Below are 11,392 nucleotides of genomic sequence, written 5' to 3' on the forward strand. Positions count from 1 at the left end.
GGTCTGTAGTGAGATGCAGTGCCTTAGACCGCTGCGCCACTCGGGAGCCCACCATATGGCCTTGCCATCTCCAACAAGGCCAACCGTCAGGCACATGACCAACTGGGTGTTACATCTACTTTAATTGACCTACTCTATGAATGATCGACATGGGGCCTGGATTACATTATAACCCAGTAGAATGTCACTGTCACCATGGCCAGTTGTCATGGTTCTTGGTGTTGACTGTTTTGAAAGATGATGCAAGAGGAACTCTTCCATGACTAACTCATCAAAGCAGACTGGAGTGACACAGATTTTCCTTCCTAAATCACAGGAATCTAGGTTAATAGCCTCTTGGTGTTTCAATACATTCCTACTGTGAACAAAACATATCACCTTTACATCTTTGTCAGAGAAACAATGTTAGAACTGTCTTCTACAATTCAGTTGTCTCCACTTTTGCTATGAGGTATTGTGTCTTCAAACAATAGCCACAAATATCCTGCAAAAAGCATGGTTTCTGATATCAATCCAGAACCATCCTCCACAAGTTGTTATTCAGTTAGACATCATGGCAGTAAATCCCCTAATCTGAGCATGGTAAACACCTTGGTCATTTCACCCCAAAGGTAAACAGAAATACTTTGAAAACATCCAATGATGCAATATACTAAGTGTAAAGCTAAATTATTCAAGTTAACAGATATAAAGCTCACTAAGGACCTACACACCAGACATTAACTCAACCATAACCCATCATTTTACGAGGCCAGACAACGTACAATTACAATTTAAACATTCACAACAAAACTAAACTCATCAATGAAATATTGAAATGATAGTAAATGATGAGTTTACCTTGAGGTCTGGTCGTGTTTCTGTTTGCTTGTTCTTCATCTGGACTCTCAGTTGTTTGTGATGGATCCTTAGTTTCCGTTTGGGTGCTGCCCTCTCTCAACTAGCCAACACACGTTTGACCTCAGCCCTATACAGGAGTATAGGGCCCTTTTATGGGGGTTGAGGGGACCAGATCAGCCAGGTTAATAATCTGCCCCTGAGATGGACTTTACCCACTCGTGCTGTTTTAAGAGGCAGAGACTGTACAACGAAAGGAAATAGATCAAAGGGTCAAGAAGACACTTCTTGGAATTAGAGATAGTGAGCAAGAATCAGATTAGCCATCAGAAAGAACTAAACTCAGCAACAAAAATAAACGTCCTCTTCACTGTCAACGGCGTTTATTTTCAGCAAACTTAACATGTGTACATTTTTGTATGAACATAACAAGATTCAACAGCTGAGACATAAACTGAACAAGTTCCACAGACATGTGACCAACAGAAATGGAATAATGTGTCCCTGAACAATGGGGGGGTGTCAAAAGCAACAGTCAGTATCTGGTGTGGCCACCAGCTGCATTAAGTACTGCAGTGCATCTCCTCCTCGTGGACTGCACCAGATGTGCCAGTTCTTGCTGTGAGATGTTACCCCACTCTTCAACCAAGGCACCTGCAAGTTCCCGGACATTTCTGGGGGGAATGGGCCCAAGCCCTCACCCTCCGGTCCAACAGGTCCCAGACGTGCTCAATGGGATTGAGATCTGGGATCTTTGCTGGCCATGGCAGAACACTGACATTCCTGTCTTGCAGGAAATCACGCACAGAACGAGCAGTATGGCTGGTGGCATTGTCATGCTGGAGGGTCATGTCAGGATGAGCCTGCAGGAAGGGTACCACATGAGGGAGGAGGATGTCTTCCCTGAAAGGCAGAACGTTGAAATTGCCCGCAATGATAACATGCTCAGTCCGATGATTCTGTGACACACCGCCCCAGACCATGACGGACCCTCCACCTCCAAATGGATCCCGCTCCAGAGTACAGGCCTCAGTGTAACGCTCATTCCTTTGACGATAAACGCGAATCCGACCATCACCCCTGGTGAGACAAAACCACGACTGGTCAGAGAAGAGCACTTTTTTCCAGTCTTGTCTGGTCCAGCGATGGTGGGTTTGTCCCCATAGGCGAAGTTGTTGCCGGTGATGTCTGGTGAGGACCTGCCTTACAACAGGCCTACAAGCCCTTAGTCCAGCCTCTCTCAGCCTATTGCGGACAGTCTGAGCACTGATGGAGGGATTGTGCGTTCCTGGTGTAACTCGGGCAGTTGTTGTTGTCATCCTGTACCTGTCTCGCAGGTGTGATGTTCGGATGTACCGATCCTGTGTAGGTGTTGTTACACGTGGTCTGCCACTGCGAGGATGATCAGCTGTCCTTCCTGTCTCCATGTATCGCTGTCTTAGGCGTCTCACAGTATGGACATGGCAAGTTATTGCCCTGGCCACATATGCAGTTCTCATGCCTCCTTGCAGCATGCCTATGGCCCGTTCACACAGATGAGCAGGGACCCTGGGCATATTTCTTTTGGTGTATTTCAGAGACAGTAGAAAGGCCTCTTTAGTGTCCTAAGTTTTCATAACTGTGACCTTAATTGCCTACCGTCTGTAAGCTGTTAGTGCCTTAACGACCGTTCCACAGGTGCATGTTCATTAATAGTTTATGGTTCATCATGAGGCCCAGTGGGTGGGTCTCCTCATGTCCAAGAGCTCAGTCAAGATGGCCAAATAGTCAGGTGGTTCAGGTGGTTCAGGTGGTCCAGTTGGTTCAGGTGTTCAGGTTGTTCAGGTGGTCCAGGTGGTTCAAGTGGTCCAGTTGGTTCAGGTGGTCCAGTTGGTTTATGAACAAGCATGGGAAACAGTGTTTAATTCCTTTACAATGAAGATCTGTGAAGTTATTTGGATTTTTACGAATGATCTTTGAAAGACAGGGTCCTGAAAAATGGACCTTTCTTTTTTTGCTGAGTTTACATGGACATCGGAAGGGTTACATTTGAAGTTATAGATATGTGACCGATTCTTCATTTCATATTTTTTTAAAGGAAGAGGTTGTGATGGCATCTAGACCGTGTGTGTTTGAGTGAGCAGGTCAAGGTTTGAGTGAGGAGATCAGGGTTTGAGTGAGGAGATTGGTGTTTGAGTGAGCAGGTCAAGGTTTGAGTGAGGAGATCGGGGTTTGAGTGAGGAGATCGGGGTTTGAGTGAGGCGACCATCCCGCAGGTGAAGAAGCCAGATGTGGAGGTCCTGGGCTGGCGTGGTTACACGTGGTCTGTGGTAGTGAGGCCGGTTGGACGTACTGCCAAATTGTCTAAAACAAAGTTGGAGGCGGCTTATGGTACATGAATGAACCTTCAATTCTCTGGCAGCAGCTCTGGTGGACATTCCTGCAGTCAGCATGCCAATTGCACGCTCCCTCAAAACTTCAGACATCTGTAGCATTGTGTTGTGTTACAAAACTGCACATTTTAGAGTGGCATTTTATTGTCCCCAACACAAGGTGCACCTGTGTAATGATAATTCCATTTAATCAGCTTCTTGATATGCCACACCTGTCAGGTAGTATGATTATCTTGGCAAAGAAGAAATGCTCACTAACAGGGATGTAAACAAATTTCAGGGATATTTTATTTCAGCTCATGAAACTCATTGGACCACTTTACATGTTGCATTTATATTTGTGTTCAGTATAACTACTGCTTTACAAACCTCTATTCATATACTGTCCATACTGCCTATACACTCCATCATATATGTACTGCATTAAATATATTCACGAATCTGACATTGCTCATTCTGAGATTTCTTGACTTCTTTATTATTTATATTTTCAGGGAATTTGTATTGTTTTTCTTGTAGTTCATGAGAAGGTTGCTGCACGTGATATTTTGTAGTACAATACCATCGACATCCATCTTATTGTTCTGTATTACTGCTCTGTTGGAGCTAGAATGGAGCTAGAAACACAAGCATTACTGCCCCTGTTGGAGCTAGAAACACAAGCATTACTGCCTTGTTGGAGCTAGAAACACCAGCATTACTGCCCTGTTGGAGCTAGAAACACAAGCATTACTGCCCCTGTTGGAGCTAGAAACACAAGCATTACTGCCCCTGTTGGAGCTAGAAACACAAGCATTACTGCCCTGTTGGAGCTAGAAACACAAGCATTACTGCCCTGTTGGAGCTAGAAACACCAGCATTACTGCCCTGTTGGAGCTAGAAACACAAGAATTACTGCCCTGTTGGAGCTAGAAACACAAGCATTACTGCCCTGTTGGAGCTAGAAACACAAGAATTACTGCCCTGTTGGAGCTAGAAACACAAGCATTACTGCCCTGTTGGAGCTAGAAACACAAGCATTACTGCCCTGTTGGAGCTAGAAACACAAGCATTACTGCCCTGTTGAGCTAGAAACACAAGCATTACTGCCCCTGTTGGAGCTAGAAACACAAGCATTACTGCTCTGTTGGAGCTAGAAACACCAGCATTATTGCCCTGTTGGAGCTAGAAACACCAGCATTACTGCCCTGTTGGAGCTAGAAACACAAGCATTACTACCCTGTTGGAGCTAGAAACACAAGAATTACTGCCCTGTTGGAGCTAGAAACACCAGCATTACTACCCTGTTGGAGCTAGAAACACAAGAATTACTGCCCTGTTGGAGCTAGAAACACCAGCATTATTGCCCTGTTGGAGCTAGAAACACCAGCATTACTACCCTGTTGGAGCTAGAAACACCAGCATTACTACCCTGTTGGAGCTAGAAACACCAGCATTTTCCTGCACCTGCAATACAATCTGCAAATCTGTGTATGTGACCAATAAACATTGATTCCATTTTTTTTATTTGATTTGATGACCACAAGAGGTCGACACACACCAAATCATGACTCCATGTTCTAGAACAGAGTAGATGTCTCCACCCATAAAATACGGTTGAGGGCTTAATTCTACTGCAGATTGCTCTCCACGTTGTCTTGCTGTGTCTCGTCTTACCTAAAAATTAGGACGTTACCCAAGAAAACGCACCCTTGTGCATCACCACATATCCCTTTCCAAACAGACACACATTGCTCAAGCACGCATATGGACACACTGGCTGGACTGGCTTGGCACAAGAGGGACAGTCTGCAGGAAGTCAAGGAGGAAGTCTGGAACAGCTCCTTACCAATACTGAGCCTCAGTAGGACATCGCCTAGACAGACAGGCAGACAGGCAGACAGGCAGACAGGCAGACAGGCAGACAGACAGACAGGCAGGCAGGCAGGCAGGCAGGCAGGCAGGCAGACAGACAGACAGACAGACAGACAGACAGACAGACAGACAGACAGACAGACAGACAGACAGACAGACAGACAGACAGACAGACAGACAGACAGACAGACAGACAGACAGACAGACAGACAGACAGACAGACAGACAGACAGACAGACAGACAGACAGACAGACAGACAGACAGACAGACAGACAGACAGACAGACAGACAGACAGACAGACAGACAGACAGACAGACAGACAGACAGACAGACAGACAGACAGACAGACAGACAGACAGAGACAGACAGACAGACAGAGTCTACCAGATGATTAATGATACAGAGTGGGGTTGGTGGTGTCAGTGAGAGAGGAGAGAGGAGAGGGGGAGAGAGGTAGAGGGGAGAGAGGAGAGAGGTAGAGGGGAGAGGGGAGAGAGGGGAGGGGGAGAGGAGAGAGGGAGATGAGAGAGGGAGAGAGGCGAGGAGAGAGGGGAGGGGAGGGGGAGAGGGGAGGGGGAGAGGGGAGAGAGGAGAGAGGTAGAGGGGGAGAGGGGAGAGGGGGGGGGGGAGAGGAGAGAGGGAGATGAGAGAGGGAGTGAGGCGAGGAGAGAGGAGAGGGGAGAGAGGGGAGAGAGGGGAGGGGGGGGGAGGGAGGAGGGGGAGGGGGAGGGGGAGAGGGGAGAGGGGGAGAGGGGGAGAGCAAGAGGACAACTCAAGAAGGGGGAGGAAGATTGAGAGGAGATGAGAGAGAGAACGATAAGGAAGCTGAAGAAAGGGATGGAGAGAGAGGACAGGATATCAGGGAGCCCAAAACCTTCTGACAGGAAACCAGTGACGTATAGGAAGGGAAAAACAAACAGTCACACACACACACACACACACACACACACACACACACACACACAGTCACACAAACACAGTCACACAAACACACACACACACACACACACACACACACACACACAGTCACACAAACACACACACACACACACACACACACACACACACACACACACACACACACACACACACACACACACACACACACACACACACACACACAGTCACAAATACAGGAAACAGACAAGTCTACCATTGACTGATACAACAGTCAAACCAGCAGTCAAGAAGACCAATAAATATCTCAAATAAACAATGCACAATACCAACTTTTATTACCGTATCAACAATTTGCATCAGTAACAAAAACAGCAGAGAAGTGAAAATGACATGACAAGACACTTGACAAGTGAATGATTTAACTTGCCTAAGGTAATGTGTCTTCAGATGAACATGGCAGATGTTACAGAACTGGCAAACAAGCCAGAAACACACTACAGACAACGGCACCTGCTTGGTCCGTTTTTTAAGGGTTCCCGTAGCTGGTTACTACATACAGGGACCAGAGGACAGGGGATAGAGGACAGGGACCAGGAAAAGGGACAGAGGACAGGGTACAGAGGACAGAGGACAAGTTCTGTCAACAACTTGTTTGATCATCATGACATAATTTCCCTTTCTTTTTTTCCAGAGAAAGACAAGTGATATCATCTCAATACTGGGGAATAGCAGAAATGGATACATGTACGTGCACATACCCACGCAAAGAGACCTGCGTACAGAGAGACATATCCTAAATAGGATTTCCAGGAAAAAATGAAATCGAGAGGCCAACTTATTTAAATCTTTATTTATACTCAAAGCACTCCCATCCGTGAGGTCATCTCCATGAATACTTATTCTATATACCCACATATGGGAGCCTCAGCTTCTCTGACCTGGACCACCTGAACCACCTGAACCACCTGGGCCACCTGAACCACCTGAACCACATGGACCACCTAGGCCACCTGAACCACCTGAACCACCTGGGCCACCTGAACCACCTGAACCACCTGGGCCACCTGAACCACCTGGACCACCTGAACCATCTGAACCACCTGAACCATCTGGACCACCTGAACCAACTGGACCACCTGAACCAACTGGACCACTTGAACCACCTGGACCACTTGAACCACCTGGACCACCTGAACCACCTGGACCACCTGAACAATCTGAACACCTGAACCAACTGGACCACCTGAACCACCTGAACCACCTGACTATTTGGCCATCTTGACTGAGCTCTTGGACATGAGGAGACCCACCCACTGGGCCTCATGATCATGGAGGAGGAGACCCACCCAAAGGGCCTCATGATCATGGAGGAGGAGACCCACCCAAAGGGCCTCATGATCATGGAGGAGGAGACCCACCCACTGGGCCTCATGATCATGGAGGAGGAGACCCACCCACTGGGCCTCATGATCATGGAGGAGGAGACCCACCCACTGGGCCTCATGATCATGGAGGAGGAGACCCACCCAAAGGGCCTCATGATCATGGAGGAGGAGACCCACCCACTGGGCCTCATGATCATGGAGGAGGAGACCCACCCAAAGGGCCTCATGATCATGGAGGAGGAGACCCACCCAAAGGGCCTCATGATCATGGAGGAGGAGACCCACCCAAAGGGCCTCATGATCAGCTGGGACCAAACTAAGATCCAGTCTATTAGCGACTTCCAACCAGCCCTGCTGTGGACCCCCACCACATTGTTCCTAAGTACTGCTACCTTAGAAGTACATTAACAACTGACTGCAGGAGCAGAGCTGACATTCACCTACGTATTGGCCGGGCAGCCTCAACCATTGCCAGCCTAAACATCATCTGGTAACAACATAACCCTCTCTCTGAAAAATAAAAACTCTGCACATACAATAGCCTGGTCATCTCCATCCTGGCGTACAGATCAGATACATGGACCTTCACCCTGGACCTCACACGTCGTCCTTCCTGCCGAACGGATCAGATACATGGACCTTCACCCTGGACCTCACACGTCGTCCTTCCTGCCATACGGATCAGGACCTTCACCCTGGACCTCACACGTCGTCCTTCCTGCCATACGGATCAGATACATGGACCTTCACCCTGGACCTCACACGTCGTCCATCCTGACGTATGGATCAGGACCTTCACCCTGGACCTCACACGTCGTCCATCCTGACGTATGGATCAGGACCTTCACCCTGGACCTCACACTTCATCCATCCTGACGTACGGATCAGGACCTTCACCCTGGACCTCACACGTCGTCCATCCTGACGTACGGATCAGGACCTTCACCCTGGACCTCACACGTCATCCATCCTGACGTATGGATCAGGACCTTCACCCTGGACCTCACACGTCATCCATCCTGACGTACGGATCAGGACCTTCACCCTGGACCTCACACGTCATCCATCCTGACGTATGGATCAGGACCTTCACCCTGGACCTCACACGTCATCCATCCCGACGTATGGATCAGGACCTTCACCCTGGACCTCACACGTCGTCTGGACGCCTTTGACTCCAAGTGCCTCCGTGGCATACTGGGCATCACATGGCGTGACCACATCCCTAAACTCCACAATACGGCAAAAGATGGACCAGTCCCCCTGGCTCCTCCCTAGACCGAGCCTCAAAACTACCACCCAGCTCTGGAGCCTGTCATAATGCTTAAGGAGCCATCCCCCAACTGGTCCCAAGAGGAGGACTGAGAGCCAGATGGTACACCCAGTGGGAGGATGACCTACACAGCCTGGGACCTGGCCCAGAATAGGAAGGTGCGGAGATCCATTTGTCGATGGAGCTAGCGAAGATTAGTGAGTGAGCCGAAGTTCTAAATTCCTTCATTGTAAATGACTGGGAGAGGTTGTGGATGACCGGCCAGGTTTAAGGAGTGTCTCGGGACATGTAGGGACAGGAGACACGCGTGCCACGGACACCTGGTGAGTCAGAGAGGCTGGTAGTGAAACACCCAGTGACAGAGGCAGTTGGACTCGTACTCCACCAGCCTGCCAAGATCAGCCTAAGCCCCGATGCAGACTCACCGCCATAAAAGGATTTACAGCATCTCTCACTGACGGTTTAGGATTCATGTTTTAATACTGAACTCCACACGTCACTGACCGGGCACATCATTTCTGTTTATATGAACTTATAGGCCTAGAGCCAGTCAAGTAACAACAAAGGGTGCTACTACCACCTAGTCAGTGCTGCTCCACAGAAACATATGGGCCTCTTCCAGAGAATAGGGTGATGTGTTGACAAGGGAAAGGATACAACTTAAGACCCATACGTAAGGGTCATTGTGTACCCTTTCTAACACACATACCCTCTCTGACACACATACCCTCTCTGACACACGTACCCTCTCTAACACACATACCCTCTCTGACACACGTACCCTCTCTAACACCCATACCCTCTCTGACACTCGTACCCTCTCTAACACTTGTACCCTCTCTAACACACATACCCTCTCTAACACACATACCCTCTCTAACACACGTACCCTCTCTATCACTCGTACCCTCTCTAACACTCGTACCCTCTAACACACGTACCCTCTCTAACACTCGTACCCTCTCTAACACTCGTACCCTCTCTAACACACGTACCCTCTAACACATGTACCCTCTCTAACACTCGTACCATCTCTAACACTCGTACCCTCTCTAACACTCGTACCCTCTCTAACACACATACCCTCTAACACTCGTACCCTTTCTAACACTCGTACCCTCTCTAACACTCGTACCCTCTCTAACACACATACCCTCTAACACTCGTACCCTCTCTAACACTCGTACCCTCTCTAACACTAGTACCCTCTCTAACACTCATACCCTCTAACACACGTACCCTCTCTAACACTCGTGCCCTCTCTAACACACGTACCCTCTATAACACTCGTACCCTCTCTAACACTCGTACCCTCTAACACACGTACCCTCTCTAACACTCGTACCCTCTCTAACACACGTACCCTCTCTAAAACTCGTACCCTCTCTAACACTCGTACCCTCTCTAACACACGTACCCTCTAACACACATACCCTCTCTGACACTCGTACCCTCTCTAACACACGTACCCTCTCTAACACACGTACCCTCTCTAACACACGTACCCTCTCTAACACACGTACCCTCTCTGACACACATACCCTCTCTGACACTCGTACCCTCTCTAACACACATACCCTCTCTGACACACGTACCCTCTAACACACGTACCCTCTCTAACACTCGTACCCTCTCTAACACACGTACCCTCTCTAACACTCGTACCCTCTCTAACACTCGTACCCTCTAACACACGTACCCTCCCTAACACTCGTACCCTCTATAACACTCGTACCCTCTCTAACACACGTACCCTCTAACACATGTACCCTCTCTTACACTCGTACCCTCTAACACACGTACCCTCTCTAACACTCGTACCCTCTAACACACGTACCCTCTCTAACACTCGTACCCTCTCTAACACTCGTACCCTCTAACACACATACCCTCTAAAACACATACCCTCTCTAACACTCGTAGCCTCTCTAACACACGTACCCTCTGACACACATACCCTCTGACACACACATACCCTCTGACACACACGTACCCTCTGACACACACGTACCCTCTAACACACGTACCGTCTCTAACACTGGTACCCTCTCTAACACTCGTACCCTCTCTAACACACGTACCCTCTCTAACACTAGTACCCTCTCTAACACACGTACCCTCTGACACACACGTACCCTCTCTAACACTCGTACCCTCTAACACTCGTACCCTCTCTAACACTCGTACCCTCTCTAACACTGGTACCCTCTCTAACACTCGTACCCTCTCTAACACACGTACCCTCTCTAACACTGGTACCCTCTCTAACACACGTGCCCTCTGACACACACGTACCCTCTCTAACACTCGTACCCTCTAACACACGTACCCTCTCTGACACTCGTACCCTCTCTAACACACGTACCCTCTCTAACACACGCCCTCTCTAACACACGTACCCTCTCTAACACACGTACCCTCTCTAACACACGTACCCTCTAACACACATACCCTCTCTACCCTCTCTAAACACGTACCCTCTCTAACACACGTACCCTCTCTAACACACGTACCCTCTCTAACACACGTACCCTCTCTGACACTCGTACCCTCACTGACACACATACCCTCTCTGACACTCGTACCCTCTCTAACACACATACCCTCTCTGACACACGTACCCTCTCTAACACACGTACCCTCTCTAACACACATACCCTCTCTAACACACGTACCCTCTCTAACACTTGTACCCTCTCTAACACACGTACCCTCTCTAACACTCATACCCTCTCTAACACTCGTACCCTCTAACACGCGTACCCTCTC

Source organism: Oncorhynchus tshawytscha, linkage group LG30 (genome assembly GCF_018296145.1).
Source record: "Oncorhynchus tshawytscha isolate Ot180627B linkage group LG30, Otsh_v2.0, whole genome shotgun sequence".
NCBI classification, from domain to species: domain Eukaryota; kingdom Metazoa; phylum Chordata; class Actinopteri; order Salmoniformes; family Salmonidae; genus Oncorhynchus; species Oncorhynchus tshawytscha.